We start from the raw sequence: 27,025 nt of genomic DNA, 5'->3' as shown, positions 1-27,025 counted from the left end.
CCCACCCACCGCACGGATCGCTAGAGAGCGATCCTTGAGCATACGCAAACCATCTTCCTTGCCTGTAGATAGTCTGCGCATGCTCTCAGTAGGAAACTTTTTTTTTGCAAGCTCGTGGTTTTAACCCGCTTTAAGCCTGCAGGTTAAAACCATGACTGTAATACCCTTCTTGATTATACCTAGCATTCTATTCGCTCTCTTTGCGGCCGCTGCGCACTGTACCGTCGGCTTCATTGTTTTATCCACAATTACCCCCGAGTCCCTTTCTTGGCTACTCTCACTCAATAACATCCCTTCCATCGTATATCTGTACCTCGGGTTTCTACTTCCTACATGCAATCCTTTACATTTCTCTACATCTGCCATCTCGTTGCCCCCTCCCCTAGTTTGTTCAGGTCCCTTTGTAATTCTTCACAGTCCTCTTTTTGTTTTCAGTTCTACTACGTGCGCTATCCTGTCCTCAACCTTCGGTAACCTTGCCGCATTCTTGCATTAACAAAGTCACATCATCCACAAAGCAAACATGAATCTGCTACCTTTCCTAGTTTTCCAACCCAAATTATTTTCCCTCTCCCTTGTTAATGTCTTAACATTACCAATTTCTCTTTATCTTCTCTTGTTTCCCCAGTTCCTTCATATATACATAAGAATTGCCGCTGCTGGGTCAGACCAGTGGTCCGTCGTGCCCAGCAGTCTGCTCAAGCAGCGGCCCCCAGGTCAAAGACCAGTGCTCTAAATGAGTCCAGCCTCACCTGCGTACGTTCCAGTTTAGCAGGAACTTGTCCAACTTTGTCTTGAATCCTTGGAGGGTGTTTTCCCCTATGACAGACTCTGGAAGAGCGTTCCAGTTTTCTACCACTCTGGGTGAAGAAGAACTTCCTTTTGTTTGTACGAAATCTATCCCCTTTCAACTTTAGAGAGTGCCCTCTCGTTCTCCCTACCTTGGAGAGGGTGAACAATCTGTCTTTATCTGCAAAGTCTATTCCCTTCAGTATTTTGAATGTTTCAATCATGTCCCCTACTGTCTATAATTCTCCATTCTGTTTACCTCTGCTAAACCACAAGATCGGGGGAGAAAAGCCAGTCCAAGCATGGCTGTCCAAAGCCTGTGACCATTTCACAACTAACTTGTATACTTATAGGCAAAATGAATTGCAATCCCTAAAACTCCCTATTATACCATACACTAAGAACAATGTTCCTGGCTCCTGTTTCTCTCAAAACTTCAAAAATGTGCACACTGCTTTAACTTGGGTACGAGACATAAACGCACCCGAAGAATGGGCCGCGAAATGGCAAATGAGGTTCAACATGGATAAGTGCAAGGTGATGCATGTCGGTAACAAAAACCATATGCATGAATACAGGATGTCCGGTGCTATACTCGGAGAGAGCCCCCTGGAAAGAGACTTGGGAGTACTTGTAGACAAGTCAATGAAACCGTCTGCGAAATATGCAGCGGCAGCAAAAAGGGCAAACAGAATGCTAGGAATGATTAAGATGGGATCACAAACAGATCTGAGAAGGTTATCATGCCGCTGTACTGGGCCATTGTACGCCCCCACCTGGAAAACTGTGTCCAACACTGGTCGCCGTACATGAAAAAGGACATAGTACTACTCAAAAGGGTCCAGGGACTGGAGGAGTTGCCGTACAATGAGAGGCTAGAGAAACTGGGCGTCTTCTCCCTTGAAAAGAGGAGACTGAGAGGGGACATGATCAAAACATCCAAGATACTGAAGGGAACTGACTTAGGAGAGAAAGAGAGATTGTTCACCCTCTCCAAGGTGAAGAGAGCGAGAGGGCACTCGCTAAAGTTAGAAGGGAAAAGATTCTGTACAAAGTAAGGAAGTTCTTCTTCACCCAGAGAGTGGTAGAAATCTGGAACGCTCTTCCGGAGGCTGTTATAGGGGAAAACACCCTCCAGGGATTCAAGACAAAATTAGACAAGTTCCTGCTGAACCAGAATGTACGCAGGTAAGGCTAGACTCAGAGAGGGCACTGGTCTTTGACCTAAGGGCCGCCGCAGGAGCGGATTGCTGGGCACGATGGACCACTGGTCTGATCCAGCAGCAGCAATTCTTAATCTAAATACACTACGATGCACAGCATTCTTATAACCAATGCAGAAAAGTCGGCCAGTTTAAACTTGTGCTACGTAAGGTCCCACAAAGCTATATAAAATTTGAACGTTTCCTAGCACCAAAAGATATCCTAAAATTGTTTATTCAATGATTGTTTATGTAAATCTAGAAAACCAGTTCTTGGCCCCAACACCAGTTCTATCTAGCTAAGTTTTTCCTATTCAAACTCATTTATCATTGATTCTCATGTGAACTCCAGGGAGATATTGGCAGTACACAAATAAAGATTGCATTGGATTGGATTGTCTGCAAGCCTGCTGTAATTAGCTGAGATTGATTGATTGATTTAATTTTAATTTAATTTAATTCTTATATACCGCTAATAACCGTGAGGTTTCTAAGCGGTTTACAAAAATGATGCATTAAAGATACAATAAATAAAAAAAATTAATAAATAAGATAGGTACTTGGAAATTCCCTAACTGTCCCAAAGGCTCACAATCTAACTAAAGTACCTGAAGAAACAGTATGAAAATAAAAATATAAAGACAGAGGTAGAGATAGTGAGATAAAAAGGCTGCTTTGGTTACCTCATTGGAATAACTACGAGACAGCATTGTATCTTCCAAAACAGACAATATTAGTTTATTGGTAGTATAAGAACTTACAATTGTACAGCAGCACAGGCATATCAGAAAAATATATATTGTCAGTTCAGAATATGCAATGGAGAGAAGAATTTGCACCCATATGCTTAGCAGGGGGCTAGCAGTTCCCCGTAGCATAAGTAAGTGAATCTTTCTCTGGCTTTTCTTAGACTGCATGTGTTTTTTATACAGAGAAATTCTTCCTTTGTTCCAAAAAAGGCCATCCCCTGAATTCTAGTTATGTACTTCCCTATTGGTACATAAAAATAATGTACAGCTAACTCTTCCCTATCGTCCACGCCTCTCTCTCACCTCCACACACCCCCCCCCCAGTAAAAGGGGGGCCTTACAGAAACAGAGAACTGTTGCTGAACTCTCATCTTTCAGCACGGAGACCTGCATCTACTAATTAGAGGTTTTACAATTCTATGCATATTCGAGTTGGTGTCCTTGTAAGATGAAAAGTTGGCAACGAGATGGCTTTTCCACAATCCAGCTGTCTGGTTCCCATAGCTTGGTTCAGAGACAGAGAGTCCATGGTTTGGTATCAAGATCTTTCATCTTGTTACACCCATATGAGCAGAGCTCCTTGCTCATTATAAATGGTTTATGGCTTTTTCATCTAGAGCAGTGTATTGCAAACTGAGTGCCTCCTGAGATTTCAGGTGTGCCGCGACACGCTGGCGAGGGGGGAGAGTCGTCCACGCCTTGGTTGAATGCCTACAGGACATGCCTCTAGCGGCGAGGCTCATCCTGTAGGAAGTCAGCCCGTGCAGATGACTCTCCTCCTCCTCTCCCCGCACCTCCCAGATCCCTTCACCGAAGCGGGTCGAGGCCAGATGGGCCTCCACGCATGCATGAACATCGACGCAATGATGTCAAGCATGTGTGTGTCATCGCATCGATATCGACGCACTTCCGGGTGTCTTCCGGCCAGGGCACTGGATTTAGTGTGCTGCCGGCCAGAAAGTTTTCAAGACACTGGTCTAGAGCCTCGAACAAAACTGAAAGTATCAAGAAGATAATTCGGAGCCAGATCATTTATTATCTTATAACATAGGCGGCCAAACTTGAAAAGTATTCTTGCCTTGATCTGCAACCAGTGTAAAATGTCGATAGGAGTCCGAAATAGGATCAAATTTCTTTAGGTTTCAAGTTTCAAGTTTATTAAAAATTTGATTAATCGCTTAATCCACATTCTAAGCGATTTACATATTACTAAAATTACAATAAAAGGGGAATAATACACTAAATAGAACTGAACATACTATTGACAAAACTATTGACATAACAAAAATAAAACAAAAAAAATAAATAAAGAAAGAAAACATGAGGAAAAGCATGGGTAAAAGTTACAATATGTTTTAAAGATAGAAAAACAAGTAGGGAGAATACATAAGGAGAGGGAAAAGGCTAAATGTTTCAGTGGAAGATTAGAAGTAAAAGAATTATTATTAATTAGTGTAGAAATGATTAACTGGAAAAGGCATCTTTAAAGAGAAAACTCTTCAGCTTACCTTTGAATTTTTCTATGTTTGTTTCTTCCCTTAAATAGATAGGGAGAGAATTCCAGGTTTGGGGGGCTGAAACAGAAAAGATCGATTGTCGTCTAGTGTTTATGAATTTAAGAGAGGGAACCGATAGAAGATGTTGTTCTGTAGATCTTAATATTCGATTAGTGGTATATGGAATCAAATATTTATGAATAAATGCTGGGGTTTTGAAAAGAAGAGTTTTATATGTAAGTAGGCATATTTTATAAGTTACACGATGTGTGACTGGGAGCCAGTGGGCTTCCCTAAGAAGAGGTGTCACATGGTCGAATTTCCTTGCTTTGGTAATCAATTTTATAGATGTGTTTTGAATAATCTGAAGGCGTTTAAGTTCCTTTTGAGCAATACCATTATATAAAGAGTTACAATAGTCTATCTTAGATAAAACGAAAGAATGGATAAGAATTTTAAGAGACTTTTCACAAAGGAATTGAGAAATAGAACGAATTTGTCTGAGCCTAAAAAAAGATAATTTGACAACACTGCTGATATGGTCATGAAAAGTGAGTTTATTATCGAATATAATTCCTAAGATTTTTATTTTTATAACTTCTTGTAATGGAAAGCCCTTAATAGTGATTGGGAAATTAAGACTTAAATTATCTTTCCAGGGAAAGAGCATTGTATTTGATTTATTTATATTCAATGCCAGACGATTGATATTTAACCAATCTGATATTTTTTCTAGTTTCGTGATTATTGTTGAAATGTCCAAGGGATTATTAGTATCAATCATGAATATCAACATGATAATAATAATAATTAATTTTCTTGTATTCCACCCCACCAGCAGTTCTAGGCAGTTCACAGCAGAAAATACAATTTCAAAAACACTCTACTACATACATCAGTCAAATACAGCATTAGTTAAAATACAGTTTCAGACACATCAATTAAAACATAGGTTAAAAATAATTGAAATAAAAACACCATCATAAATATAATTAAAAGAATCATCATTCTTGTTTATCAAATAATATTAATACTAATTTTATTTTTTATATACCGCCAAAGCCATAGTAGTTCGAGGCGGTGTACAACAAGAACTGGACAGTCAGCGAAAAAAATAACAATGAAGTTGTTGGTTACATAAAGTCACAATGTGAAAGAGTTCAGGGGAAGGTTTAAGAGTTCTTGGTTACAAATCGGTTAAACAGGTTGGTTTTAATTAGTTTTCTGAAGTTAAGATAGGATGAGGAGTGCTTGATGATGTTGCCTAGCCAGCCGTTCTGTTGACTTGCTTGGAAGTCTAGAGTTCTGTAGAGGAATCTTTTGTATCGGCAGGTTTTTATTGTAGGGTGGCTGAACATATAGGTAAGTTTTTCATAATTTCCTGAATGTAAAGTAAGAATGGACTTGGGCAATCAACGGGCTCATCCAGGAGTTTATCTTCCCTGCCTGATACGCCAATGTCCTGTCCAAAAAACGTCTTAAAAGGACAGGCCCTAAGGGTGGGGAAGATGACCATCTCTGAGTTTCTGGTACATTTTATTGAGTAAGACAGTTTCAAGTAAAGAACCAAATAAGAGGGTAATAATTCAGAAAGTGCCTTCTAACAAATACACCCAAACTTAAAAATCCCTCTGGCCCCAAATGGCAGCCAATGCAGTCTGGCATAAAAAGAACTAACATGATCATATTTCTTAAGACCGAAAATCAAATGGACTGCAGCATTCTGAACTACTCGGAGTCTTAATAAAGTCTGTTTTTGGTAACCCTAAGTAAATAATATTACAATAATCCAAAGCAGACAATACAATAGACTGGACCAGCAACCGAAAGGACTCCATATCCAAAAACTTGTTAATGGTCCTCAATTTCCACAATATTGCATAACTTTGTAATTAACAAGTCTGCTTGCTTCCTAAATGTTAAGCTACGATCCAGAGTTATTCCCCAAATTTTCAAATTTGGTACTATCTCAAAGCCTTACGAGAGGCATAGAGGGATATGGGTGACTAAAATGACGCCAGGTTCACACCTGGCTAGGCCTCCGCGTGGGCAGATCGCCGGACTCGATGGACTGAAGGTCTGATCCGGAGATGGCCGTTCTTATGTTCATTGACCCTTCAATTGAATAGTAGTTTCCTGAATGTTTTCATTAGGGCTAGCTATAAAAAAAATCTTGGTTTTTTTCAGGATTAAGCTTCAACCTAACCTGTAACATCCACAATTCTACCTTTTTCCAAAATATTAGAAATTTGAGATGACCTTGCAGGGTAACAATATGGTAATGTCATCTGCATCTATATAGAACATTACATTTAACCTTTTCCTATCGTGTGTCCCAGACAGGGCTGTGGAGTCGGAGTCGGAGGAAATTTCGGGTACCTGGAGTCGGAGTCAGAACATTTATCTGCCGACTCCATTTTTGAACTTGGCATACCAATCACGAGCGATTCTTTCAGCTATAGCACCCACTATATACACAGCACAAATGTTGCGAGCAGCTTCTGCGGCCTTAGAACCTTGATTAAAAGCAAAAAGAAGGTGGTGTCGAAAATGCTCATTTCTCTCAACTTGACATTCCATTTTAACGATCTGAAAATTAACCAGTGCTGTGGAGTCGGAGTCGGAGGAAATTTCGGGTATCTGGAGTCGGAGTCTGAAGTACAAAAAACTGAGGAGTCGCAGTCGGAGTCAGAACATTTATTTACCGACTCCATAGCCCTCGTCCCGGATGGCGGGACATTCCAAAAATGTCGTTGCCATTGTATGTCCCATACTAATAAAGAGCCAGGAACACAAAATATTTGAATTTGCAGACTTAGGACTTATTTACATTATGTTTACAATAGCCGTAAATGATAACGGTGAATAATACAAAACTTTGCTAAAATAATTACGATTGGAACCAGCGTAACGTAAAATTTATTACGATAGGAAAAGGTTAAACTTTGGAGTAAATATGCCAAAGATACTAAGTGCTCTTTTTACAAAGCCGCACTAGGGCCTTAACGTGCGGAATAGCTAGATAGCCGCACGCGCTAGCCGCTACCGCCTCCGTAGTAGATTTCCGGCTAGCACGCACTAATCCGGTGCGTGCAATAAAATGGCTAGCACGGCTTTGTAAAAGGACCCCTAAGTATATGTTAAGCAACGTTGGAGATAAAGGAGAAGAACCCTGCGGAACGGCACACCAGTTCTTCCGTGGAAAAGAGTATTTCTCTTCAGTAAACACTTCATATGTTCTATGTTTCAAGAACCCACTAAACCAGTATTACCACTGATCCCAACTGAATCCAAGCAGATCCACTAGATCTAAAGCGCTGTTCAGGTCCAACTGCAGGATCAGGGAACTAGTACCAGTGTTAAACGATGCTATTACTGTTTCTGCGCTATATCCAGAGCGAAACCCAGATGGATTATCACAGCTGTGTTTTGATCGATCGGCATCATTTCGATGTTCTTTTTACTTGTAGCTAAGTATATCAGGTTACAATTCTCTAGAGCAGTGGTTCCCAACCCTGTCCTGGAGGAACACCAGGCCAATTGGGTTTTCAGGCTAGCCCTCATGAATATGCATGAAGCAAATTTGCATGCCTATCACTTCCATCATATGCAAATCTCTCTCATGCATATTCATTAGAGCTAGCCTGAAAACCCAATTGGCCTGGTGTTCCTCCAGGACAGGGTTGGGAATCACTGCTCTAGAGTACTCAAGACCAAGGATTGTACCAAAAGTCTGAATGCATCAAAAGTGAAATAGGGTCTGATCATCCAAAGCAGGGGTAGGGAACTCCGGTCCTCGAGAGCCGTATTCCAGTTGGGTTTTTAGGATTTCTCCAATGAGATCTATTTGCATGTAATAATAATAATAACTTTATTTTTGTATACCGCAATACTATAAAACAGTTCAGAGCGGTTTACAGGAGAAGAGACTGTACATTTACAGCAAAGATGCAGAGTCAGATTAACCAGGATAAAGTAACCAGTAACAATTAAAATTAAAAGTAAGATAGGTACTTAGAAATTCCCTTACTGTCCCGAAGGCTCACAATCTAACTAAAGTACCTGGAGAATAACAAAGAAGTGAAAAATAGAGATAGAGGAAAAATAAGAAATAAACATTCTAACAAGACTACATTGATCTAAAATACTTTGGAAGGATGAAGAGAGGAGAGAAAGGAATGTATACAGTTACAAGGGAGTGCAGGATGAGGATAGTAAGATCCAGGGAAGAAGCGGAAAGGAAGGAAGGATGGGGTTAGAGAAATTTATCAAAGAGGTAAGCTTTGAGAGATTTTCTGAAGGATGGGGCAAGAGAGATGAGGGTGGTAAGGCAATCATTCCATTTGCCAACTTGAAAAGAGAGGGTTTTGTCCAGGAATCTTTCAATGCATATTCATTGGGGGAAATCATGAAACCCCGACTGGAATACGGCTCTCGAGGACCGGAATTCCCTATCCCTGCACTAGGCCAAGGGTAGGCAATTCCAGTCCTCAAGAGCCGGAGCCAGGTCAGGTTTTCAGGATCTCCACCATGAATATGCATGAGATCTATTTGCATGCACTGCTTTCAATGCATATTCATTGGGGGAAATCCTGAAAACCCGACTGGAATACGGCTCTCGAGGACCGGAGTTCCCTACCCTGGTCCAAAGCGTCCATAACAGAAAGTGGCTTTTTTTTTTTTTAAATTAAAGAATTAATTTGAACATCTAAAGTCATAAAGAATTAATTTGAACATCTAAAGTCAGACCCCCTAAAATTTTAATTGTTGAAAGGAATGGGGTACTCTACTCCTTAGCATTTGTAGGAAATATTAGGCAATGTAGAAAATGAACAGAGGACTAAGAAAAGACATGGTCTTTAGATGCAGGATCAAATAGGCTTTATTATGTAATGCACTAGAGATGGCTTTTTACACAACGTTTTCGCTTCTAAGTTCTGGTGCCTAAGTTTTGTCCTGCGTGAGATTTTGTTGACATGAAAATGGCCTGACTAGAGTCAATGAGAAATTTTTTTTTTCCAATTCTTTATTCATTTTTTAAAAACTTACAATAAGTGTAACAGCATTTATAGCATTTTAAACTCAAATACAACACTTAATATTCTGTTAAAGTCCATATCAGAATTTATCCCCCCCTAATTAATTACATTCTTTAAATTCAAGAAAACCTACCATAAACCCCATTCCTATATACCTTCTTTAATATTCAAATCAAAAAACCCTTCCCCTCCTCTCCCCATCCTGGATGTGCATTTTTAAGGAGAAAAATAATATTCAATCATTACAATATTTTGTTAATGGCTCCCAAATCTCCTGAAATTTTCTAAAATTCCCCTGCTGTGTGGCTATTGTCCTTTCCATTTTATAAATGTGGCACAAAGAGTTCCACCAGAAAGCACAGTTACTTACCATAACAAGTGTTATCCAGGGACAGCAAGCAGATATTCTCAACATGTGGGTGACGTCACCAACGGAGCCCCCTAGCGGACGTTTTCGCAAGCAGACTTGCTTGAAGACCTTCAAGCTTGCGATTAGACCGTGCATGCGCGAGTGCCTCTCCCGCCCGGTCTCTGGCATGTGTCTCCTCAGCATGGCCTCAGTTCATAGAGCTAGCAAAGAAGCCAACCCCAGGGAGGTGGGTGGGTTGTGAGAATATCTGCCTGCTGTCCCTGGATAACACCTGTTACGGTAAGTAACTGTGCTTTATCCCAGGACAAGCAGTCAGCATATTCTCAACATGTGGGAGACCTCCAAGCTAACCAGAATGGGATGGTGGGAGAGTTGGCAATTCATGAGAACAGATGTTGCAAAATGGACTGGTCAAAATGGCCGTCACGCCTGGAGAAAGCATCCAAACAATAGTATGAACCGAGTACAGATTTCCTCGATGGGAGTCGAGCAGAGGAAAACAACAGACGCCGCCATCGCTCTGACCTTGTGGCCTGTGACTCGACCCGGCAGGGAGAGACCAGCGGAGTGTAACAGAAAGAGATACAAGTGGCCAACCAGTTAGAAATGGTCCGCTTAGAAACAGATCACCCCAAGCGATTAGGATCGAAAGAGATGAACAACTGGGGAGCAGTACGATGGGGGGAGGTGCGCTTCAAATAGAAGGCCAACGCCCGTTTACAGTCAAGGGAATGCAGAGCCACTTCTCCAGGGTGAGAATGGGGCTTCGGAAAAAAAGACAGAAAGGACAATGGATTGGTTGATGTGAAAATCCGAAACAACCTTAGGTAAGAACTTAGGATGGGTAAAGAGTACCACCTTATCATGATGGAAGACAGTGAAAGGTGGGTCCACCACCAAGGCCTGAAGCTCACTGACCTGACGGGCAGAAGTGAGAGCAACAAGAAACACAACCTTCCAAGTGAGAAACTTCAAGTGAGCCCGCACCAGTAGCTCAAACGGGGGTTTCATCAGTTGAGCAAGGATCACGTTAAGATCCCAACCCACAGGAGGAGGTTTGAGGGGCAGATAAACGTGGAAAAGACCTTTCATGAAGCGGGAAACCACAGGATGAATAGAGAGAGGTTTCCCGTCAACCAGCTGGTGAAAAGCCGCGATGGCACTGAGGTGGACTCGAATCGACGAGGACCGGAGTCCAGCACCCGACAAGTGCAACAGATAATCCAGGACAGAAGACAGGGAGGCCGAGTGCGGCTCCTGTCACTGTGTAGCACACCAGGAAGAAAAATGGGTCCACTTCTGATGGTAACACTTGCGAGTGGACTTCCTCTGAGACGCTTCCAGGACATCCAGCACGGACTGGGAGAACTGGAAGGAAGGCATCAAGTCTCAAGGAACCAAGCTGTTGTGCAGAGACTGCAGGTTGGGATGAAGCAGAGAAGGAAAAACAGGCAGAAGAAGAGGCTCCCTGGAACTAAGTTGTAACAGAAGGGAGAACCACGGCTGTTGGGGCCACCGAGGAACTATCAGAATCATAGTGGCGTGTGTAGACTTGAGCATGACGAGAGTCTTCAGAATGAGAGGGAATGGAGGAAACGCATACAGAAATAGGTTCATCCAATCCAGAAGAAAGGCATCCGCCTCGATCCTGAGAGGGGTGTAGACCCTGGAGCAGAAGCGGGGCAACTTGTGATTGAGGGGGGACGCAAACAGATCGACATCTGGAGTCCCCCAATGAGCAAACACCTGACGCAGCGTTGAGGAATTGAGGGACTTGTCCACCAGGCAATTGTTCCGGCCCTGGATATAGACCGCTCGAATGAATATGTTGTGGCGAATGGCCCAATCCCAGAGCTGCATCGCCTCCTGGCACAGGGACAGGGACCCCGTGGCGCCCTGTTTGTTGATATAATACATAGCGGCCTGGTTGTCTGTGCGAACCAGCACCACCTGGTCCTGAAGCAGGTGAGAAAAAGCTTTCAGAGCGAGGAAAATCGCTCGAAGTTCCAGCAGATTGATGTGACACAGTCGGTCGGCAGTGGACCAAAGGCCCTGAGTGCGTAGACCATCCAGATGAGCTCCCCAAGCATAGGTCGAGGAGTCTGTCATGAGGACCTTCTGCAGAGGAGGAGCATGAAACAGAAAACCTCTGGAAAGATTGGAAGAGAGCATCCACCAGCGGAGAGACTGCCTTGACAAAGGAGTCACGACAATGAGTGGAGAAACAGGGTCTCGAACCTGGTTCCATTGGGACGCCAGAGTCCACTGAGGTGTGCAAAGGTGAAGTCTGGCAAAAGGAGTCACGTGAACCGTGGAGGCCATATGGCCGAGAAGGACCATCATGAGCCGAGCAGGAGCCGAGGACAGGCGGGCCACCCTGTGGCACAAACAAACCAGGACCTCCTGACGAGGCCGAGGCAGGAAGGAGCGGAGGCGAACCGTGTCTAGGACCGCTCCGATGAACTCGAAGGACTGAGACGGACACAGCTGAGATTTGGGAAAGTTCACCTCGAATCCCAGACTCTGAAGGAGCGAGATAGTGTGATTCGTCGCTCGCAGAACCTCCTGGCGAGATGACGCTTTGTCCAGCCAGTCGTCGAGGTAGGGAAACACCTGGAGCCCCCGGAGACGTAAGGCCGCGGCTACCACTACCAGACATTTCATGAAGACCCTCGGAGAGGCCGCTAGGCCGAAGGGGAGAACACGATATTGGAGGTGGAGATCCCCCACCCAGAATCTCAGAAACCGGCGAGAAGCTGGATGGATCGGAATATGCGTGTAAGCCTCCTTCAGATCCAACGAGCACATCCAGTCTCCTTCGTCCAACAGGGGATATAACGTAGGAAGAGTGAGCATTCTGAACTTTTCCTTGACTAGAAATTTGTTCAGCAATCTGAGGTCCAGGATCGGATGCAAGTCCCCCATCTTCTTGGGAACCAGAAAGTACCGGGAATAGAACCCCGTATTCCACTGATCCGAAGGCATCTCCTCGACCACCCAGAGACAAAGGAGGGCCCGAGCTTCCTGCAGAAGAAGAGGTAACTGAGACCTGGCAGAAGGAAACTCTCTTGGCGGAAGGTCCAGAGGTACACGACGGAAGTGAAGGGAGTACCCTTCCCGGACAATGGAAAGCACCCAGCTGTCGGTGGTAAGACTTTCCCACTGAGGGTAGAAATGACGGAGACGACCCCCGATGGGAAGGGGGGAGGGCTCCAGAGTGAAGGGAGCCAGCTGGCTCCGACTGAAATAGTAAAAAAGACGGCCCAGGCTTTTGAAGGATCCAGTGGGGGAAAGAGATCAAAAACCAATCAACTGACACCATCAAAGGTCCCTTTGCCAAAAGAATCTTCAGAAGTGCTGGAGGCATTGCTAACAAAGATGAATGCCATGAAAAATTTACTTTCTGACACCAATATTAAAGTAACAAACCTGCGAGATGAAGTTGCCAACATATCTCATTAATTAGCTGTTTGTATGGCTCAAACGGAAAACTTAGAAAAAAGGGTTACAGGTATGGAAGAAAATTTTAATATATGCACTGCGGATCATAAGATGATTCAGAAGCTTAATAAAGAGATGGAAGACATGAGCAACCGCTCCAGATGGAATAATGTCCGTATCTTAGGTTTACCGGAAAAGGCAGAAGGGGGAAATCCAATTAACTTTGTGGAAACTTTCATCCCAAAATTGTTAAACCTCAAATTTTCTGCGCCCTTTGAAGTGGAGTGGGTGCATAGGATCCCATGAAGATTAAACAGTAAAGCTACTGGTCCGCGACCCTTAATCTTTAAAGCATTGCGCTTCAATCAGGCATTTGATATCTTAAATGCCGCTAAAGAGAGAAAGAATTTAAAATGGCAAGAGGGGAAAATAGTGCTAGTCCCAGACTTTGCAAAACGAACGGCAGATCTGAGAAAGCAAATGCTAGCCCTTAGACCACAACTTACACTTGGAGCAAGGTATGGATTACTATATCCATCTACAATGCGGATTACTTTGAATAATAAAACTTATCATTATGATAACATTAAGTCTTTAAAGGATTTCATTGATCAACAACTGCATGCAATGGAATAACTGTCATTCACCTTAAGGTTCTATAACAATCTTTCGGAGGGCATCAACATTTACTTTATTATCTGGAAAACTATATGAATTTTGGTGATATTTCCAAGTATCATATAATTTAAATTAATAAAGTTAGTTAACCTGAGGAAATTCTCTTTGAGATCAAAAGGTAGTTCCTGTGAACAGTGTCTCCTTTTCTGTTTAATGAACTGCAGGCTGCATGAATTTCAAGAGGTGGAGTTTTTTTGCTTGAATAGCTATACTGCCACCTGGTGGATTTTCACGGAATATATTGGAAATGTTTTTAAATAAAAGGAAATGCACGGAAACGATTTGAACAAGGAAGCAATTGAAGTAAGACAAGGAGGAATGTTGAGATTTGAAACGCAAGAAGGATCTTCAGTGCCATGGAGAGTTGATTATATATCATACAGGGAAAAGGAATAATATTTTGTTAAAGGAAGAGCTGTAAGACTAATAGTGCTGCTTGAAACTTTTATGGACAGTCAGCATTTTAAAGATTTCGTTAATGCTCATAAATAAAGTAGCGGGTTTTTTTGGGGGGGTTCTTTTTCTTTTTTAAGCTGCTTTCTTTTTAAGTAGGATCACATAGGTAAATGAAAAGTTTTAGTTTATGAAGTTTTTCATTCTTGTAGATTTCTATAATTAGATTAATGCTGATGATTAATTTTGAGAGTACTAGAAAATAAATAATATGTATGTAGGAGTGATGGATACAGGTTTTATGGCATTAGTGGATAATAGTGATTTGATATGCTGTTGATTTTATTTTATTGCTAATATTAGGTTCATTTCTCTGCAACGCTTAATTGAGCATAACGTTTGGTAAGCTAAATATTTTAAATGTAAATTTATCTAGGGTAAAAGCATAAATGTAAGGAAATGGTTATGTTTCTAAAGGGGAGTTAGGAAAGGAAGTTCTGAAATATAGTTTTACAATTTTGGTTATTAGCTGATTGATTTATATTAATAGAAATGTGATATTATAATCTTCAAGTAATAAATTGATTAGATTAGTTTTTAACAATCATTTTAGGGCCTGTCTAGGGCTATTTGATTATATATTTGATATAAAATAATTACTTTATGGCTGAATGTATGTGTTAATGTAATGTATTATTGTCCTGCAATAAGATGTTTGGCTTACTTTAGGGGAGGCTATGTTCCTCCTTTATTAGAATTTCAGTGGAATTGGGGGCTTGGAAGTAAAGTTGTCCACTGGTTGGGAGTACCCAAATATGAGAATCAAAGACCAAATGACCTGCCTGTAAACCAGCAGACTATTGTTTTATCAAAACTCAGTATAAGCCTATGATGTAGCAATGAAGTCTCAACAGCTGTTAAGTTTGTAAGTAGAGAATGACACGGTGGTGGTTTACCCGCGGCTACTGCGTTTAGCCGCGGGTAACCCGCCAAAAATGGGGAATGAAAATTAGCAGCCTCTGCGGGGACGGGGACAAGGCCATCACCGCCCCGTGGAGCGGTGAATGGTCTTGTCACCGCAGTGAGGCATAAAGGATCATGCGGTCCCCGCAGCCCCCGCATGTCCACCCACACGCCGGCTCGATCGTTTAACCAGCTTCCTCTCTCCACCTCACCTTAGTTTGCCGGCTTTCTTTTTCAGCAACCGGAACGCTTTCAAAAGAGCCGCGCACGCGCGGCTGCTCAGTATTCAATCTTCTGCTCTGATCCAACCGGAAACAGGAAGTTGCAGCAGAAGATTGAACTTTGAGCAGCCGCGCATGCGCGGCTCTTTGAAAGCGTGCCGGTCACCGAAAAAGAAAACCGGCAAACTAAGGAGAGCTGGAGAGCAGTAGCGTACCAAGGGGGGGGGGAGGGGCGAAAAAGGTAATGGCGCCAGGCCTTGGAGCACCGAGGCAAACCGCTTCTCCCCCCTCCCAGCTGAACCCCCGCTGACCCTCCTATCTCTCCCCCCCAAGTGAACCTTTCCGACCCTCCCAGCGAAAGCAGCAAACCTCCCTCCAGTAGCGTCGGCTTTCTCCTCCCTCTGCCACATCACTGATGACGTCATCAGTGATGCGGCAGAGGGAGGAGAAAGCCGCGAAGGAGGTTTGCTGCTCTCGCTGGGAGGGTCGGAAAGGTTCACGGAGGGGGGGAGATAGTAGGGTCAGCGGGGGTTCGGCTGGGAGGGGGGAGAAGCGGTCTGCCTCGTGCTCCATTACCTTCTTCGGGCAGCAGCAGCGTTTACAATTCGCTGCTGTTGCCGGCTTCAGGCCTTGTTCTCTGCCGGGTCCTGCCTACTTCTTGTTTTCATGAAGACAGGACCCGACAGAGAGGAAGGCCTGAAGCGGGCAACAGCAGTGAATTGTGAATGCTGCTTCTGCCCGATGAAGTTCAGGACATCGGGGAAGGAGCAGGGAGAAATCGGCTGCTGGCTTGGAGGTGAGGGTAGGGAAAGATTCGTGGAAGTGGAGAAATTGGCACGATGGCTTTGTGGGGGCTAGGGGGAGAGAGAAAGAAAGGAAAAAATAAAGAGGGGGGTCAGGGGGAGAAAGAAAGGCAGAAATAAAGACAGGTCAGGGGGAGAGAGAAAGAAAGGCAGAAATAAAGAGGGGGTCAAGAGGGAGAGAAAGAAAGGCAGAAAGAAAGAGGAGGGCCAGGGGGAGAGAGAAATAAAGAGGGAGGCCAGGGGAAGAGAGAAAGAAAGGCAGAAATAAAGAGGGGGTCAAGGGGGAGAAAAAGAAAGGCAGAAAGAAAGAGGAGGGCCAGGGGGAAAGAGAAATAAAGAGGGAGGCCAGGGGGAGAGAGAAAGAAAGGCAGAAATAAAGAGGGGGGCCAGGGGGAGAGAGAAAGAAAGGCAGAAATAAAGAGGGGAGCCAGGGGGAGAGAGAAAGAAAGAGGGGGGGACAGGAGAAGAAAGAAGAAGGACCAGAGACTCATGAAATCACCAGACAAAAAGGTAGGAAAAATGATTTTATTTTCAACTTAGTGATCAAAATGTGTCCGTTTTGAGAATTTATATCTGCTGTCTATATTTTGCACTATGGCCCCCTTTTACTAAAACGCAATAGCGGTTTTTAGCGCAGGGAGCCTATGAGTGTCGAGAGCAGCGTGGGGTATTCAGCGCAGCTCCCTGCGCTAAAAACCGCTATCGCAGTTTAGTAAAAAGGGAGGGGGAATATTTGTCTATTTTTATATAGTTGTTACTGAGCTGACATTGCATAAAGTCATCTGCCTTGACCTCTTTGAAAACCCACGGAATATAAATGATAATTAACATTTTCTCTGCGTACAGCGTGCTTTGTGTTTTTAAAATTTTATTGTTGTAGATCATTTTGACTTGGCCACAAAGGTAAGGGGGAGGGGAGCTGCTGAAAGACATCTAGTAATCCTTGCAGGTTTGACTGTGCAGGGAATTATTTTTGTAAAATCATGTTTTGTTATATGACTGGCATTATCTAGACTTTAATTTCTATGAATGAATAGAATGAAAATGATATAAAATTACTTGCTTGCGGGGACCGCATGATCCGGCTCACACAAGGAAGGAGGGGGTGAAAAGGAAAAAGTTTATCTTCCTTGGAAATAGATTCTGAAGTGACCTCATCAAAGAAGACCAGCACCAAATGTACAAGAAATCCCTTAAACAATGTCAAAAGAGCCCAAAATAGAAAACTGCTACTGCCTTGAGACTCCATTATTGAAGGAATCAACTTGAAATCACAGAAGAGACAGGAAAAGGTTAAATGCCTCATGGAATCCTCAGGTACAAAACACAAACCAAATTGTGAATGAAATCAGAGCAGACAGTAAGAATTATAAAATTGATGTCATTATCCATCTGGAAAAAAAGGTGTACTAGAAATAATGCCTCAGCAATACAATTTTCAGAAGTTCTATTTGCTCATGGTAAGGGAGAAGAGAGACTGCTAGTGATGGCAGGGGGACTGATAGAAGATATGAAAGAAGGGTGGTAGAAAGGAACAGATGGTAAAGGAGGGAGGGAAGGGTGGTGGTGGAAAGGAATAGAACAGACATTGAAAGAGGGTAGAGAGGAACAGACCCTGAAAGGAAATGTGGAAGGCAGAGTGGGGAGAAGATGCTGGAAGGGAAGAAGACAGATGCCAGACTATGGGGGAGTGGAGGGAAGAAGATGGGTGCTAGACGGGGACGGTGACGGGGCGGTGAATGGAATGGCAGTGGCGGGGCGGTGAAAGGGATGGCGGTGACTGTGACGGGGTGGTGAAGGGAACGGCGGTGACAGGGCGGTGCAGAGGATGGTGGGCCGGGGACGGTGCAGTGACGGGGACTGATTTTTTTCCCCGTGTCATTCTCTATTTGTAAGGGCCTGGAGGGGCATAATCAAAAGAAAAATCTAAGTCCAATTTGGACATATGGTGCTAGATGCCCAAAGTCGGCAGTGGTACAATGTCCATTCTCAAAAAATACATCTAGAATAATTTTTTGGCAAAAATCGTCTTGACATCCATGCCATTGATCATCCAGATCACCAGTACGTCTATCTTTATACCACATTTTCAACCAAAAATTAATCCAAGTCCCAAATGCCCAGAATAAGACCATTTAGACATGGGAGGGGCTAGCATTGTGATGGACTGGCCACCTAGACATGGCAATATTTGCTAATAGGTGGGGAGGGGAGGGGTGATGGTTGCGGGTCTATATAGGCGGGTCCGAGTTCACCATGAGATACTTAATTAGAAGGGTGGGGAGGGATTTGGAGAGTGGGATTCTGGATGTGCATGATTGTTTAAAATTAGGATGGTTTGGGGGATGGAAGAGATTTTCTTCTGGGTACCTTGGATGTGGGGGAATATTTTAATTAGTCATCTGTTAAGGGGAAATTCTAGAGAACATTTGATGAAAGGTATTGTGTTAAACAGAAAAATGAATCTTAAATTATTCTCTTTAAATGTTAATGGTCTCAATCATCCCATTAAGAGGAAGAAAATGCTTAATTTTTTGAAACAACAGAATGCGGATATATGCTATATCCAAGTAACACACTTATCGGCAGCAGAATCCAAGAAACTAGAAGAGGGATGGATAAAACATTGGTTTTTTGCCCCTGCTGTGGAAAAGAAGGCTGGGGTAGCTGTTTTGGTGAATAAGAAATGTTCAGCTAAGTTTAAACTGATTGCTGCAGATCCCTTAGGAAGATGGTTACACGTGGATATGAGCTTGGGAAATAATACGCTGGCGCTTTTCAATTTATATGCCCCTAATTCAAATCAAATTGAGTTTTTCAAAACTCTGCAAAAGCTGATACTACCACTGGCTGCTTCTAATATAGTAGTAGCAAGGGATTTTAACACTATTATGGATCCATTGATGGATAAAAAACCTAGTAAGATTTTGAAGTCATTGGGATTAGAAAATTTAATACAATCTTGTGGTTTGAAAGATATATGGCGGATCCTTCATTTTAATGAACGGGAATTTTCTTCTTGCTCCCATGTTCTAAATCATTCTCACAAATAGATTATATTTTTGTTTCAGATCAATTAGATCAGCAGATAACAAATGCCATCATAGACCCAATCATTTGATCAGATCATGGTGGAGTTTGGATTGAATTTAAATTTGCTGAGCAGGATAATAGTAGACCTGAATGGAGATTTAATAATACATTTCTTGCAGACTCAAACTTTCTTGAATAATTTCAGTTAAAAATGAATGAATATTTTCAGATCAATACCTCAGAGGAAATCTCCTTAGAAACCTTGTGGGATGCTTTCAAAGCAACCATGAGAGGACAAATCATTTCATATTCAGCATATATTAAGAAACAACTCAAAAGGGAATTTTCTAATTTGGAACAAGAAATTAAGGTTTTGGAGTTAAAATTGGCTGGAAAATGGGAACAAATTACATTGCAGGCACTTTTAAAATCTAAATGTAAGTACAATGAGATTTCTTCTAAATTGGTCAGGAAAGATTTGTTTTCTCAACAGGCCCTGTATTATGGAAATTTGAATAAAGCGGGAAGATTATTGGAAAATTTTCTTAAAGCAAAGAAAAAAAAGGTAAAAATTGTTGCAGTTAAAGATGAGAAGGGAGATGCCCATTCTCAAATTGGATTTTAAAACAATTTTTGGAATTTTATAAAGTTTTGTACTCTTCTGAGCCTTATTCAAACAAGGAATTAGAAGGTATAGAATTTTTAAAATTAATTAAGGGACCAAAAATTCCTGAGCATATAAAAAGAAGTCTTGAGGAGCCTATATCAATGAAAGAACTACAAGCAGCGTTGAAGTCCCTTAGAGTTGGATCCGCTCCAGATGGTGATGGTTTCACTGTAGAATTTTATAAATCATTTCAAAATACCCTATTACTACATCTGTTAAATTTATATCAGGTCCAACTAAATAAAGGTTGTATTACAGGTACTATGGCAGAATCTTTAACAATAGTTTTGCCAATGCCAAATAAAGATCCTACGTTGGTTTCAAATTACAGGCCTATTTCTTTGATTAATGTGGATGGAAAATTGCTAGCTAAGGTATTTGCTCTATGTCTGGCCAAAGCTCTCGGTATGCACCAAACAGGTTTCGTTGCTCAAAGACACTTTTCAAATAATACTAGATTGGCTTTTCATATGTTAAATTTGACAAAAGAAATGGATGATTCAGCCTTCTCTGAATCCTTGGATACAGAGAAGGCCTTTGATCGTGTAGAATGGACCTTTATGTATCAGGCAATGGATTAGTTTGGTATTGGTTCTGAATTTATACAAATGATTCAAACCTTGTATAGTTCCCCTTCTGTCAGATTATATATAAATAATACGGTTTTGTTTGGAGAGGGGAGTTAGACGGGGGTGTCCGTTATCTCCTTTGCTATTTGATATTATTTTGGAACCTTTGTTATTGGCTATTCAACAAGCGGAGGAGATACGTGGTATTCCTTATGCAGGTCAGGAATATAAAGTCTCTGCATATGCAGATGATATTTTGATTCATTTGAGGAATCCTGAGTCGACCATTCCACATTTACTTGATTTGATAGATTTGGAAAATTCTCTGGCTACAAAATAAATTGGAGTAAATCAGAGGTTCTTCCATTAAATGTACATTGTACAGAAGGATTATTTGATGTTTCCTTTTATCTGGAAGGAAGATGGTATAAAATATTTTGGGATTTGGATAAAAAGTACTTTGGAAGATACGATGAAAGTAAATGAAAAATCCTTATTGTTAAAGGTCACGGAAATGTTGTGAGCAATGGAACCATCTACATTTGTCTTGGTGGGGGAGCGTTCAACTGGTCAAAATGATGATTTTGCCTGTAGTTTGCTACCAAATGGGTATGTTGCCAGTTTATTTTCAAGGGTCCTTTTACAAAAAGCTAAATAGTATTCTGACAAAATTTATTTGGCTGGGGAAAAATGCAAGAATTGCTTTAGTATCTTTACAAAAACCAATTGCGGAGGGTGGGGTAAATTTTCCCAATTTTTATAGGTATCATTAAGCCTATATAATGCGTCAAGGTATGTATTGGATCCTCCCGGAGCTCATGGAACATCTGCCGGATTGGCTATATCTTGAATGGAAAATTATGTCCCCTATGCGACTATCTCAGGTATTAAGTATCAGATTACCTAGATACATGGAAAACAATTAAATTTATTGACAAACTTACAGATGTTCCTATAATGAACTCTATTTTGGGGGTCCTTATGGTTAAACTCCAAGATTCAAATAGGCGGTGCTGGGATCGCCTGGAAGAAATGGATGCAGGCAGGTATTCGGACATTAGATGATGTTATGTCTAATGGAAAACTGCTTGATTTTTCACAGCTGCAACAATCATTTGGCATTTTAAAGTCTCAACAATATAGGTGGTTACAGTTGAATGGAAAAATTAAAAAACTTATTTCAGCTTGCAGATCCTCTGCTACCAGACAGATCTAGTAGGGCATCAGGCCGCCCAGTGGTACAAATTGATTTCTGAATTTTTTAATAAGAAGCCAAAAAATAGTCTTAGAGATATTTGGAGCATCAAGATAAAACAGAATACAGTCAAACCTCGGTTTGCGAGTGTTTTGCAAGACGAGCAAAACACTCGGCAAACTTTTGACTCGCAAACCGAGTGTTGACTCGATTTGCGAGCACCCCCCCCCCGATAACCGGCATCACTCCCCCCCGCTCACAAAGGCCCCCTCGCTCAAACCCCCAGACCGGAGGGGGGGAGCAGTGCTGCTGGCCTCGGGAGAGGGTAGGGGGGGGTGGGAACGCATCAAAGCGAGTTTCCATTATTTCCTATGGGGAAACTTGCTTTGATAAACGAGCATTTTGGATTACGAGCATGCTCCTGGAACGGGATTATGCTCGTAATCCAAGGTACCACTGTATTTCTGTATCTCGTTGACCACGAATTTGGACTTGGAGGTTGAAATGTAGAGTCAGCATCTATGAGACAAACATGGTTATTTTTATTGCATAGGATTTTTTGGACCCCAGTTCATTTACAAAAAATAAAAAATTCTAAGTCTAATAGATGCTGGCATTGTCATATTAATATAGGGACTTTGGACCATCTGTTATATTTTTGTCCATTGATACTTGGTTTCTGGAAGTCAATTTGGGGACAAATTAATCTCATTCTTGAATCATCTATCCCCTTGTCATATGAGGCGATAATATGTGGTACGCTGTTTCATGTTAAACCTACTTTAGATAAGTATAGAAGTCGCCTTTTTCTGATCTTGACAGGAATACTCATAATTGGAAAAACCATGATAGGATTAATTTTACTTTTTGGTGGGTAACTGTGTGTACCACATACAAGTATGAAAGGGTGATGGCGGAACGTTTGGGGACTAATAAGTCCTTTAATTATGTACGGAGTTCATTGACTAATTTTATTGCATTATAATTAGGGTTTATGTTTCTTTCTTTCTTTTCCCATTAGAGTCCTTGCACATCCAGGGAGTGTAGAGGGGGTGGTGAAAACGTATTTTCAGAAGTTAAATTATTTCATTATAATATTGAAATCATATAATTTGTATTATTGTTTTAATAATTAAGATAAGGGAAAAAATGATTGTTTAATGTAATAATTGTATAGATAATATTGTGTTTTCATGTAGTTTGTATGACTTATCATTTGTATTACACTAACAAAGTTTAAAAATCAATAAAGATTTACAAAAAAATAAAATAAAGCTTTTTCCACATTCTGAACAGGTATATGGTTTCTTTCCACTATGCATCATCTTGTGCCTTTTTAAAACTGAGGGATCACGATATATTTTACCACATTCTGGACATGAATATGGTTTCTCTCCAGTATGAATCCTCTTGTGCAGGTTTAAATTTTATTACAGATTAAAGCTTTTACCACATTCTGAACAGGTATATGGTGTCTATCCAGTATGAATCCTCTTGTGCATTTTTAAAGCTGAGATATCACTATATTTTTTGCCACATTCTAGCATTCTGGACATGAATATAGTTTCTCTCCAGTATGAATTCTCTTGAGATTTTTTAAATGTGACTGCTGATTAAAGTTTTTACCACATTCTGAACAGGTATATTGTTTCTCTCCACTATGCATCACCTTGTGCCTTTTTAAAGCTGAGGAATTACTATATCTTTTCCCACATTCTGAACAGGTATATGGTTTCTTTCCAATATGAATCATGTTGCCTAAACCTTTTCCTACATTCTGAACATGTAAATTGTTTCTCTCCAGTATGAATCCTCTTGTGAATTTTAAATGTGACTGCTTAATAAAGTTTTTACCACATTCTGAACAGGTATATGATTTCTCTCCAGAATGAATCCCCTATTGTGATTTTTTAAAATGTGACTGCTAACTAAAGCTTTTACCACATTCTGAACTAGAGTTGTGCGGGGACAGAAATCCCACCTGTCCCCGTGAGGAATCCCCTCCGTCCCCGCCCATCCCTATAAACTTCAGAAATAGTTATTTCATTTAATTTTGCTACTGAATTAAGGCTCTGGTAGAAACCCATTTACAAATAAGCAAAGAGACTTTATTAATTTGGAAATATTAATTGGGAAGAATACATACTTTGTAAACTGGTTTCTACCAGAGTCTCTAATGTTTATAAATTTTTATCAACACAACTAATATACTACTTTATCCTGAAGCAAAAAAAAAAAAAATAGAATTTTTTTCCTACCTTTGTTGCCTGGTTTCTGCTTTCCTCATGTTTTCATTCAATTCCTTCCATCCATTATCTCTCTTCTCTCTGCGTCTTCCATTTGCTCTGTTAATGTACCTCTCCCTTTCTTCCCCCTTCCAAATTGGTCTGGCACCCATCTTCTTCCCTCCGCTCCCCCCATAGTCTGAAGTCTCTGTCTTCTTCCCTGCCAGCATCTTTGCCCCACTCTCTGTTCCCCATTTCGCTTCAGCATCTTCTCCCCACTCTCTCTTCCCCATTTCCCTTCAGCGTCTTCTCCCCACTCTCTTCCCCATTTCCCTTCAGCGTCTTCTCCCCACTCTCTCTTCCCCATTTCCCTTCAGCATGTTCTCCCCACTCTCTCTTCTCCATTTCCTTTCAGCTTCCTTCCCCCATCTTCCCCATGTCCTGTCAGCGTCCTTCTCCCCCCTCTGTCTTGACCCATGTCCTTTCAGTGTCCTTCTCCACCCCTTTGTCTTCCCCATGTGCTTTCAGCGTCCTTCTCCCCCCTCAGTTTTACCCATTTCCCTTAAGCGTCTTTTCCTCTCGACTCCACCTTTCCTCCTTTTCTCCCTCCCTGCCCCTTACCTTCGTGGCACTTCCCCGCTCGACCGACAACAGGCTCGGTCCGACAAACCTCCCTGCCCTGTAGCCGCGAGTCTAAATTACCTTCTTACAGCAGCTGGAGTACTGAAGCTGCTTGTGGCTGCCGTAAAGGTCATCTCTGACGTAACGCCGGTTGCGTCAGAGATGACCTTTACGGCAGCTCACGCAATTTCAATTCTCCAGCTGCTGTAAGAAGGTAATTTAGATTCACGGCTACAGGGCAGGGAGGTTTGTCGGACCGGGCGTTGTCGGTCGGTCAGTCGGGGGAAAGTACCACAAAGGTAAGGGGCAGGGAGGGAGAAAGGGCTGTGCACCATCCCCTAAGGCTGCACCCGGGGCGGTCCTCCCTCCCCCCCCCTTGGTATGCCATTGCCTTGAATTTTTCCTACCAGCCCTGCCGCAGCATACAGTCGACCACATGTCTTCCCCATGTCAGCGCTGACGTCGGAGAGAGGGAGGGCTTTGCTTAAGCCCTCCCTCCGACGTCAGTGCTTATATCGTGGAAGACTTCCGGTTGGCTGTGTGCTGCGGCAGGGCAGGTATGAAAGAGAAGACGAGGCTCGCAGCTTGAGTTTTCATCTAACCCCGCAGGATCCCCACAACCCTAGGAGGTGTCCCCATGGGATACCCATGACCCTAGGGGGCGTTCCCACGGGTCCCGGTGACCCTAGGGGATGTCCCCATGGGATCCCCATGACCCAAAGGGGGGACCCGCGGGATTCCCGTCGTCCCCATTCCCGTGCAGCTCTCTATTCTGAACATGTAAATCATTTCCAGTATGATTCCTCTTGTGAAGATTTAAATGTGATTGCTGATTAAAGATTTTCCCACATTCTGAACAGTTATACGGTTTCTCTCCTGTATGAGTCCTATTGTGTATTTTAAAAGCTGAGGATTCACTATATCTGTTCCCACATTCTGGACATGAATATGGTTTCTCTCCACTATGCATCATCTTGTGGTTTTTTTTAAAGCTGATGGATCTCTGTATCTTTTCCCACATTCTGAACAAGTATATGGTTTCTCTCCAGTATGAATCCTATTGTGTATTTTAAAAGCTGAGGGATTACTATATCTTTCCCCACATTCTGAACAGATATATGGCTTCTCTCCAGTATGAATCCTCTTGTGTGTTTTTAAAGCTGAGGGATCACTATATCTTTTGCCACATTCTGAACATAAAATCGTTTCTCTCCAGTATGAATCCTCTTGTGAACGTTTAAATATGACTGCCTAATAAAGTTTTTACCACATTCTGAACAGGTATATGGTTTCTCTCCAGTATGAAACCTCTTGTGTGTTTTTAAATTGGACTGCAAACTAAAGCTTTTCCCACATTCTGAACAGGTATATGGTTTCTCTCCAGTATGAATCCTCTTGTGCCTTTTTAAAGCTGAGGAATCACTATATCTTTTCCCACATTCTGAACAGGTATATGGTTTCTCCCCAGTATGAATCCTCTTGTGCCTTTTTAAAGCTGAGGGATCACTATATCTTTTCCCACATTCTGGACATGAATATGGCTTCTCTCCAGTATGAATCCTCTTGTGATTTTTTAAATATGACAGCTGACTAAAGCTTTTCCCACATTCTGAACAGGTATATGGTTTCTCTCCACTGTGCTTCATGTTGTGCCTTTTTAAAGCTGTGAGATTACTGTATCTTTTCCCACATTCTGAACAGCTATACGGTTTCTCTCCAGTATGAATCCTCTTGTGTGTTTTTAAAGCTGAAGGACCACTATATCTTTTCCCACATTCTGGACATGAATATGATTTATCTCCAGTATGAATCCTCTCATGTATTTTTAAAGTTGATTGCCGACTAAAGCTTTTCCCACATTCTGAACAGGTAGATGGTTTCTCTCCAGTATGAATCCACTTGTGACTTTTTAAACTTGACAGCTGACTAAAGCTTTTTCCACACTCTGAACAGGTATACGGTTTCTCTCCTGTATGAATCCTCACATGCAAATTTAAATGTGACTGCTTAATAAAGTTTTTACCACATTCTGAACAAGTATATGGTTTCTCTCCAGTATGAATGCTTTTGTGTATTTTTAAAGCTGAGGGACTACTATATCTTTTCCAACATTCTGAACATGTAAATGGTTTCTCTCCAGTATGAATCCTCTTGTGCCTTTTTAAACTTGATTGCTGACTAAAGCTTTTCTCACATTCTGAACAAGTATATGGTTTCTCTCCAGTATGAATCCTCTTGTGTGTTTTTAAAGCTGAAGGACCACTATATCTTTTGCCACATTCTGAACATGTAAATGGCCTCTCACTCTCATGGATCCTCTGAAGACATTTTAAACCTGTTTGATAATAAAAATTGTTATCACAAAATACAGATGTAGAATGTTTCTCTCTTATTTGGATTATGTTGTGCTTTTTTTGATATTATATAAAATCTTTTTAAAGTAATTAGTTTTATTCCTGTTTGTATTACCGTATTTTTTGCTCCATAAGACACACCTGACCATAAGATGCACCCACCTGTAGAAGAGGAAAAACCAAGAAAAAAAAATTCTGAACCAAATGGTGTGCCCTG

General features: G+C 41.8%; 1 pseudogene; it reads right to left on the bottom strand.

Annotated features, from left to right (window-relative positions):
- Positions 1-24,741: 24,741 nt before the first annotated feature.
- The window catches only part of LOC117354987, a 73,037-nt pseudogene continuing 70,753 nt past the window's right edge, over positions 24,742-27,025 (bottom strand).

The sequence above is a fragment of the Geotrypetes seraphini genome, chromosome 2 (genome assembly GCF_902459505.1).
Source record: "Geotrypetes seraphini chromosome 2, aGeoSer1.1, whole genome shotgun sequence".
NCBI lineage: Eukaryota > Metazoa > Chordata > Amphibia > Gymnophiona > Dermophiidae > Geotrypetes > Geotrypetes seraphini.
This window is presented reverse-complemented; position numbering and strand designations above follow the sequence as displayed.